This window comes from Lolium perenne, chromosome 7 (assembly GCF_019359855.2).
Source record: "Lolium perenne isolate Kyuss_39 chromosome 7, Kyuss_2.0, whole genome shotgun sequence".
In the NCBI taxonomy this organism is placed as follows: Eukaryota; Viridiplantae; Streptophyta; class Magnoliopsida; order Poales; family Poaceae; genus Lolium; species Lolium perenne.
The window spans coordinates 199816189-199825715 of NC_067250.2; the positions used below are offsets into that span (position 1 = coordinate 199816189).

At 43.4% G+C, this 9527-nt stretch overlaps 1 long non-coding RNA gene across 1 annotated transcript; it reads left to right on the forward strand.

The window, feature by feature from the left end:
• Positions 1 to 6669: 6669 nt before the first annotated feature.
• Positions 6670 to 8285, forward strand: LOC127312424 (uncharacterized). The gene is made up of 4 exons (XR_007858322.2): positions 6670 to 6917; positions 7006 to 7102; positions 7248 to 7324; positions 8210 to 8285. It is a non-coding gene; the product is annotated as an uncharacterized lncRNA (long non-coding RNA).
• The last annotated feature ends 1242 nt before the right edge of the window (positions 8286 to 9527 follow it).

Genomic DNA, 9527 nt, shown 5'->3' on the forward strand with positions numbered 1-9527 from the left:
AACTGAAAAAGACATAAAAATTGAGTAGCGCCAATTCACCCCCCCCTCTTGTTCGCTACGATCCATTCACCACCATAGATACAAAAGAGTGCAAGTGCAACCATATACAAAGGAGTCACAAGCTTTTAAGCAAAAGAGAGAAGAGAAGAGAGGCCGCGTGTGAATCTTGTTGTCTCTCATTTTGCAACCAAAGCTTTACCTCTCCTTGCGTTAGTGTGACACTGAGCACCACCTTGCTAATAGGTTCTTGTTTTTCCGCTCGTTCCTTGGTCGCACTAACCCCAATCATCTCGTGTGTGCGTTCCACATCATTCGTGTTTCCGTGATCACCATTTGGACATTTTTTTTGGAGCTTACCCACTCTTAACAACAAACTTGATTTCGGATTTCGTCTTTTGGTTTCCACCATCCTCACCTACCACCATATTGGCTAGCTTTTGCGTGTGTTTTTGTGCGTGTACCCAACACAAATTGAATTATCTCTTGGTTTCGTTAGTTGACCCAATTCTATCACTTCATGGTGAGACTTGACGGTAGTTTCTTCCACTAACATCCACCATATAGTTTTGTCGTGCTAACATGGATAGTGAAGAAGAGGATATGGAGGACTACATGGACTAATTCGAGGAGGATAACTCCGCAAGTACCACGGATGTGGAAGAGCATGTGGAGCTCGACACCAACTATGGCTCCACAAGCACCGCGGATGTGGAAGAGCATGTGGAGCTTGACACCAACTATGGCTCCGCAAGCACCGCAGATGTGGAAGAGCATGTGGAGCTCATCGCGGACATGACCAACATCGAGGAGCTCTACATCGACAATAGCTCAACAAGCATGGACGACATGGTGGAGCACCACCAATAGGGCCGACATCGACACCATGGTGGAACCTCACCTCGACTCCACCATGAACAACATCGGTGCTCCCAAGTACCCCCGCTTGGCCAATGGAGCTACATATGAAGATAGAGGATCTTCAAGATGGCACCACCACGAGAGTGCTTATGCACATGATCATCTACATCGAGCTCGTCACATGGATCATCAAGAGCGTCCCCAACATGATCATCATCGACACTCCTCTCCGAGCTCAACAATGCGCCAAGAACAACATGCCAAGGCACGTGAGCCATCTCCTAGGCATGCCGAGGACCGTCATCGACACACACCATCTCATGATAGGCGTCGACCACTACCACATCATGGTCTCCATCGACATATGTCCCCACATGATCTTCGCCGCCACAATCCACCTCATGATCGCCATTGACCAACATAATCCAAGGATCTTCGACGATACCCATCAAGACATGGTGATCAGGCACGAAGACGAGAGCCTCGTCATGAAGGCGACAAACACCATCCTAGGGTGTCTACCACTCCAAGGGTGGAGAGGGCACTTCAAGAGGAACTTCCTAGTAAGGCAACTTCTACCTCTTGTGCCACCACCACAATGGCCCCTACCTCGTCATATGCCTATGGACTCCGATGCTACAAGTGCAAGCAACAAGGCCACCTTCCACGGGAATGTCCCAATCTCCTATGTGATGTGTGCAAGGCCAAGGGTCACATGTCGTGGCAATGCACAACTCCAAGCGCCAACATGCTCCACTTCGACGAGCTACAAGCCCAAGCCACCAAGAAGCCTATGGCGCCCACACTTCAAGATGAAGGTCAACAAGGCCAACTCAAGGGTGAAGTTGATCCGAGCCTAGCTCTCAACGACACTATGGAGCTACCGCTTGAGGACGACTTGGGAGGCTATGGAGTTGAGAAGGGTGAGCATGGCATTATCCCTTCACCAATGGTGACAAGGTATTAACTTGTCAATGCCTACAAGTTGTAGACTTGGGTTTCGAGGAAGTAGATGGCAAGTAGATCTCGAAGGTTTCAGCCGAAAAAGGTTCTCGACTGCTAAAAACTAGGGTTGAGTTTGACAATGAGATCGATCCTTTCTTTGTCCCTCGACTCCCCCTTATATAGGAGGCGGAGCCGAGGGTTTCGTATTACACAAGTTACAATTGTCGGGAGGCTCTTTTTGAATCCGTCTTGTAGAACTACAAGTCTCTATTCCTAATATATCTCTACTTGCCATAGACGATGCTTCAATGGGTTTTCCTGGATTTTATAAATTTCGAGTGATGGGCCTTCAATAAACTCCAGGTACTATATTCGGCAGGCCCATCCGGGATGCCTATGTCAGTAGCCCCCGAGATTTTGCTTGAATCGTAGAATCGAGTAAAATCTCCAACGTATAATTTATCCGTAAATTCTTCGAGTAACAAATAATTTTTCCGCGAGACATATATATTGTGGAGGGATAATAGTAGATGGGGCTGGTTCATCTGACGGATCAGGTACCAGTTAACTGCTCTTGTGGCAAACCCGCAAAAACCTACTTCAAGGTCAAGTCCCTGGACATGACCCCGGGATACTGGCGTAATTCAACATGTGCCGCTTTAGGACTTACTCATGAATCAAATTCCAGTCATGTTTATAAAATCCATAGCGCGTCCGTTAGGAATATTTCTTCGTATCTGTTGATACGGAAAAAAGTAGCAGAGCGCATTCGGGTGCGATACCACGCCACTCAGGACAGAACCTGGGGTCTTACATTTGTAAAGTTTTACGGCATCCAGAGGTTTTAGCGCGGCAAACTCGCTCCAGGAATATATTGTCAAGTACCTTTATCGGCTGCTGGAATAGTCAATTTCGTCGAGTCAATCAACGATAATATCTTGACGCTCCCGATGGGAGTACATGCAGAGTTATGTGTAACTCGAAAATGTATGATGACAACCATACTCCTTGAATTTTATCGGCTACAGTCAAGTATTTATACTTGGCTATAGGCTCAACTTAAAAAATGACTCCTTTCTGCTCCTTCTTTTATTTTATCGGGTGCGCGACCAACGCTCCCGATGGGAGTAGCCCCCGAGGCTACAGTCGAGTGTTTGTACTTGGCGGTAGGCTCAACTTTTTATCTTCTTTAAACCACCATATATTTATGTCCTTCATGCCATCCTCTTATAGAAGTAGACATAAAACTTCTGATAAGAGTAGCCCCCGAGCATTTGAACAAATCCTTGTATTTGATCAAAGGCCCTCGAAGTTATCTTATTTGAATCATCAACGGTTCTCCTGCCGCTATTTTGAAATACCCATTCGTGATTTTCCGATGGCGACGTCAATGGTGACGATAGCCACAAACTCTGTATTTGGAAGGTGCGAGTCCTGTCATGTCTCTGATATGTGGGTCCAAACCTCTGCGCCTTTGACATGTCACGAGAGTGGGGGACACACGTCCTCCGCTTTTTTCGGCACGCGCGCTGTAACGTCTGTCCAGTAACTTCATAGTGAATATACATTTTTACCCCTGTAGACACGTGTAGGGCATAGGATCCATTTTTCTTTCATCCAACGGCGCGGCGGTTTAGTGGCTTGCTATAAATTTCTCCCTTCATCCTCATTCATCCCCTTCGCTGCGCCACTCACCTTTCCTTTCTCTCTCCAAACCACCATTGCTGCTCCCAAGCTCGTGCGCTCTTGCTCTCCTCTGTTCTCCCCCAAAGCTTGCTTTTATGCCACCGCGCACGAAGCTCAGCAAGCACACCGCTCCATGAACCAATCCGCCGATGGAGCCTGCGGAGATTTCCGGGAGGGAGAGATCTAAAATCTCCAACCAAGATCTGAAGACCCTCAAGACATTGGGGCTGCTGAAGAAGGAGGAAGCACTAATCTTCCCTAGTGATGAAAGTTTCCCTACGCCGTGCATTGGATATCGGGTAACCTTCGTCGACCACCTCATTCGCGGCCTTTCGACCCCCATCCACGAGTTACTTCTTGGACTTCTCTTTGTCTATGGGATTCAGCTACATCAGCTGACCCCCAACTCCATCCTCCATATCTCGATTTTCATCACATTATGCGAATGCTTTCTCGGGACCCATCCTCATTGGGGCATGTAGAAACGCATCTTTTATCTCCGGTGCAACAGCTCTCGCAATGTTGCCTACAATGTGGGCGGCGTTGTCATTTGTGTCCAACCCGAAGTTGACTACTTCGACATCAAATTCCCTGACTCCGTTCAAGGATGGCGCCGGAGATGGTTATACGTCCAAGAGGAGCACGTCGACTCGCAGGAATACAACATCGCTCCCTTTGATGGTGCCGCAAAAATCCTCCGACGGCGATCATGGGACGCCGAAGCTACCGACGAAGAGAAAATGGTGACAAATGCTCTGATGAAGCGCATCCACGAGCTTCAGAACACCCGCGGTAAAGAATTGTCGGGTGTTCAAATCACTGCTCACTTCCTTAGGATTAGGGTGCAGCCTCTGCAGGCTCGCAAAAACCCCCTCTGGATGTATGTTGGCGAGGAAGATGTTGACCGCGTATCCAAGGACCTTTCTGTGAAGGACTTGGATAAGCTTGTTCGATGTTTTTCGTCGCTGAGCAAGAAACTGGAGGTTCCATCCTCTTGTCGCGTGGAGCCGTATAGTGGCAACCACGCCCTCCCCGAGGTAAGTAACTTCTCTCTCGGGTTGTATTTTATTTTTCGACTGCTGTCTTGCTTCCTTACTTTTCCCTTGGTGTTGCTTTTCATTCTACAGAACCATCGAGTCCTATCTTCTCTGTAACACCCCAACTTTTGCAACCTTGATTATTTGTCCTTAATGCAAAAATCAGGGGGAACAAAAACTTTTTCTAAGGACTAATTAGATGAATTGCCTTGATCTGTCTGTTAAGATGAATGACTTTGATCTGTAGGTGGATGTATTGTCTTGTTTTGCTTGTTGAGTTTTGTATTGAGCTATTTCAAAGAACAACACCTCTAGTGGTTAGACAAACAACTCACCTAATAAAACACATTTGAGACTTAGGAAAAATTGTTTTCCTTTCTACTACATCAAACACTTCTCCTCATGGAAACATGAGTGTGCCATCTTGATTTTTCTCTTGGTGGTACAAGATAGCTCAATCATCCTTAATTCATAACTTGGGATCATCTACCCCTAGCTACATCCCTCTCTTATACCCACTCATCCTTGTTGGTTTTGAGGCCATGTCGACCATCTGTGTTGACAGGCTTAAAATGTCCAGACTTTGGCAGTTAATCTCTAAGCAACCACAACTGTTATTGGTGATCTCAGTGCATGGATCCCATCTATGCAACACCCTCTTCAACCTCCACGTCTTGCATGTCTCAGTCAATCCTTGCAGCTCATATATTCAACTTGATCTTATACCCTATCCAGTGTTTCATCACTAGATCACTTCTTCCTCTTTTGCTTCTTGTTTTTATTTTAATCCAAGTTTAATCTTCACAAAACCAAGAGTGGAAATGATGGGTACATTTTGTAGCCACCATCTACCCTTGAGAACACTTCTCCCTAAGTTAGTTTTCTGTCTCAAAAATCCTATTGATTTTCCTTCTCTAGATTTGATCACAAAACTACTTCTAGTTTTACTAAATCTTTTCAAGATATTTCTTCAAGGAAAACAAGGAACTAAAATGGGTTTTGTTTTTCATCCCACTTCTACCAAGTACTGATCTCTAAAACATTATTTTCTATCTTGCTTTCTTTTTAGCAAAAGGCTTGTTTATGATACCTATACCATTTCTTGTTTTCCCTCTTGCTTATTTTTTTTTACATTGGAGAAAAACTCTACTTTACTAGAGAAAGTAGGTAGAATATTTTGAACCCCTATGTTCCAACTAGTTTTATCTCAACACTTTCAAATTTCACCCCACTTGAGTTCATTCCCAATTGTCCCTAGACAACTGAGGTGTTTCAAATACTTTTCCAATAAGTTCTATTTCAAATGACAACTCTTGCACATCTTGTGTACATCTCTGATCTACCCCATAATGTTCCTTCATCCTCCAATTCTTGATCAAATGGATGATCATTTGATAATTTCAAACCACTCCCAATTGACCTCTTATTTGTAGAACAATTTATATTCTTTTCCATCATCACCTTGACCTCATGAATTCATAATTTATGTCACCATATTCATCATTGTGGGTATATGGTTACTTCTCTCATCATCTCTCTTAACCTTGCCCTATCATTGACTAAACCACCATCACCATCCCATCTACCTTGACATGCTCATGCATTGTTGCATGTGGCCAACCCCAATCTTTCAATTTTGAATTCAAATAAAAACTTTTATTCATCAACTATACCTTGGGAACCATCTTCATCATAAGTTGGTCTCAACCAAAGTGGTGGAGATTATTCTCATGGCACATGTCACCTTCATACTCCTTTTTATCTATATGTATCTACTCCTATTTTTGTCTTTATCAAAGTCACTCATTGACATTATCTTCTCAACATCATGCCTTGGTCTATGCACATGAATGTTGTGCACCTCTCTCATTGTTCACTTGTGTTTGGCAAGAAAATGGAGACGGCCATTGTGTTGGCATGACAAATTCGGCCAGCTATTGTGTTCCTCACTTTCTTCTCTTGCAAGATTTGCCTCCCAACTACCCCAACAATTAAATGGGCAGCCACCCACCTTAGCCAATCAAAATGGAGGCAGCCACCCATCCTCCCTCTATATAAGAGCTTGGCCGGCCACCACCTCCCCTTTGGTTTCATTTCCTTCACTCTCCACTCCCTCACACTCTCCTCCTGCTCTCCACCACGAAATGGTGCTGCCCCTTGCTCCCATGGCCGGCCATGGCCATGAAAACCAGCCAAGATGAAGCTCCCCTTCTTCCTCAAGCTCATCCTCACCATGAGAGCATCTCTCTCACTCTCTTCTCCCCCAACCCTAGCTGGTTTCCTCTCCTTTTCTTCTTCCTCCATTGCTAAGATTGGATCTTGATGCAGGTGCATGTTGGTCCAAGCATGGAGGAGGTTGAGCAATCCTCAGATCTGAAGTTCTTGAGCAAAGTTCGTCCAAATCCCTGCAGTAATTTTTGTATCTTGCTGTTTCAGATTCTGGTACGAACTTGTAAAATCCGCCAAATCTTGTGTGCAGATCCAAATCGAGTGACTCAAAGTTCCACAGATAGGTATTGAAAAGATCTACAACTTGGCATTGGTCTCATCCTCAAATTAGTTACGGATTTTGCATGGTAAATGAAGTTCTATAAACATGCAGAATCACTGTTTGTTAGATTTCTTCCGTTTTACAAAACCTGGGTGAAAGCCCTCTCCAGTACCTTCATTTTGGCGTTGGTTTCACTTCAAATGACCTCCTGGGATTGAAATGGTTCACAGATCAAGATCTGGTCAGATCTGACTTTGTCGAATTAAACCAGGAGCTTGGAAACGAATTTTTGAATGAAACCAACTGGGTAAGAACCACCTATTCAATACCTTTCAGATGCATCTGACCTCATCTTTTTATGAGTTGTGTACGATTTGTGGTGAATTAAACTTGTTATGTGTGTTCTGCAGACATGGCTGTTAGCTTTTAAATCACCAAAAATCCATCTGTGATCCAAATGGATTGATTCCACTTTGGTAGCACTACTGGATGTTTTCCTAATCATCCCAAACAAGTTTCAAACCTTTATCTGTTCTGTAATTCTAGAGAGAAAGCAAATGGTACATACATGCAGTAAACTTGTAAATCCATTTGTGAGAGTTTTAGAAACAATTTGAACCCAAATCCAATTGTGTATGCTTCTCTGTTTAAATATCTTTCAAATGCCGTTGGACTCGTATTTTTAGGATTTTTCTACGATTTATGGCTTACAGATCTTGTTTTCTGTACAGTCAGATTCAAAGAAATTCCTAAAATTGTAGGTTTAATATTTTTGGGTGATTCTAATTGGGTTAGTCTTGTATTACTACTGGCCATCTAGGAAAAATATTATTAGTCTCTGTTCATGCATATTTGTTGTTGTTAGTAATGTATATGTGTGACATGCATTGTTGAAGCAAAACTTTTCGGTTTATTTAAAACCCTTGACCAACTCTTTTTAGTAGAGATGGGCAATCTTTGTTTTATGCTTGCAAAACAAAACCTCTGCAACTTAACATTAGCTCTATTGTTTTGCTATAGTTTTCAAATGATATGCTTTATGGTTTGCTTCTTATTTTGGATGTAGTGTTATGGGAACAAATTAAATTGGGAAAAACTGATTTCTACTTTTCCAAAAATGTTTAAAATTATGTTGTGAATGTTTGTGATGCCAAACTAATGCTCTTGTCCTCTTTATGATGTTATCTACCAGGGGATGTTTGGTTCATACCATGGTGATAACCGAGAGAGGCAATTGCTAAGTTGTGATGCACTCATACCTTTACTAGGTAAATAAATGGGGTTTTCTAAATTAAAACTCTTAAAGTTGTTTTGTGGTATCTATAGGTCCTTAGTATGTTATACCTTGGCTTCATGGTTAGTTGTTGATTGTTGAATGTTGTCTTGTTGGTGCAATGTGATTGATTGTGTTCCTTTTATATTTTCCGGCGTTAGATGCGAACAATTTCGGAGAAGAAGAAGAAGTGGAATCGGACGAGGATTTTATATTGTTGGAAGTCTTATTTGATGGAGTTGGAGAAGTCCAGGGACAAACAAGCCAACCAAGGCAAGCCATCTTTTGATCTCTTGCTATTTATCCTTCTTGTTGTGCTCATTGCTCCATTATATACTTGGTTCCTTGTATCATGGGTGATTTTTGGTCCTCTACTCTATGCATACTTATTCCCAAAGTATGTTGAACCCCTTGTTGATGCTTTGCATACTTGCTCCCAAGTATGTGAACCCCCTTATTGATGTTATGCATGCTTACCCTAAGCATGTATGCCCCCTTGACCATATCCATGTTGTCATCTTCTTAGTGGTATGATGATTAACATCATGACCCTTGTTTGAATCATCTTAATTATGTTGTCCCTATACATGCTTATCCTAAGTATGTATGATCCCCTTAACACCTCAATTATCATCCCCTTAGTGGTATGATGGCTAGCATCATGTCATTGTGACTCTTAGTTCCTTCATAAAACTATAGGTTGGGAACCCCCTTGGAAAAATACCTTGTTGAAAATAATTTTTGAAAACCTTGGGTGAGTTGGACTTACCCAAGTGTGTGTTTATGAAAGGAAAGGATCTTGGCAAAGATGGTTGGAAAGAAAATCTTGTTTTCGAAAACTTTGGCGCCTAAGTATTCACCCGTGACAATTAACCCGCGCAACCACATTACCCTGGAGTGGGACGGGGCTTAGCTCGTAGTTTGTTCTTCTTAACATGGGACACCGCACAACTATATAAGGGTAAGGTTACCCCTGAATCCGGATTGTCGTTGGTGGAGACAATAGTATAACGGGAGGCCTTCGGGGCTGACCCGTCCGGAAGACACTATGGGTCTCCTGGCTTGGCGGTGGAGCCACGCTCAAAGTGAGGTGAGCTGCCACGGTGCCAGGGAGGTACATACTCCATAGGGTAGGATCCCGTGCTAAGACGAATAGGCGAAAGGCTATGTCTGAGTTTTTGTCATGGCATAGTTGATATGTGGGGATGATGCCCACATGATGAACTCGCGGATCTTG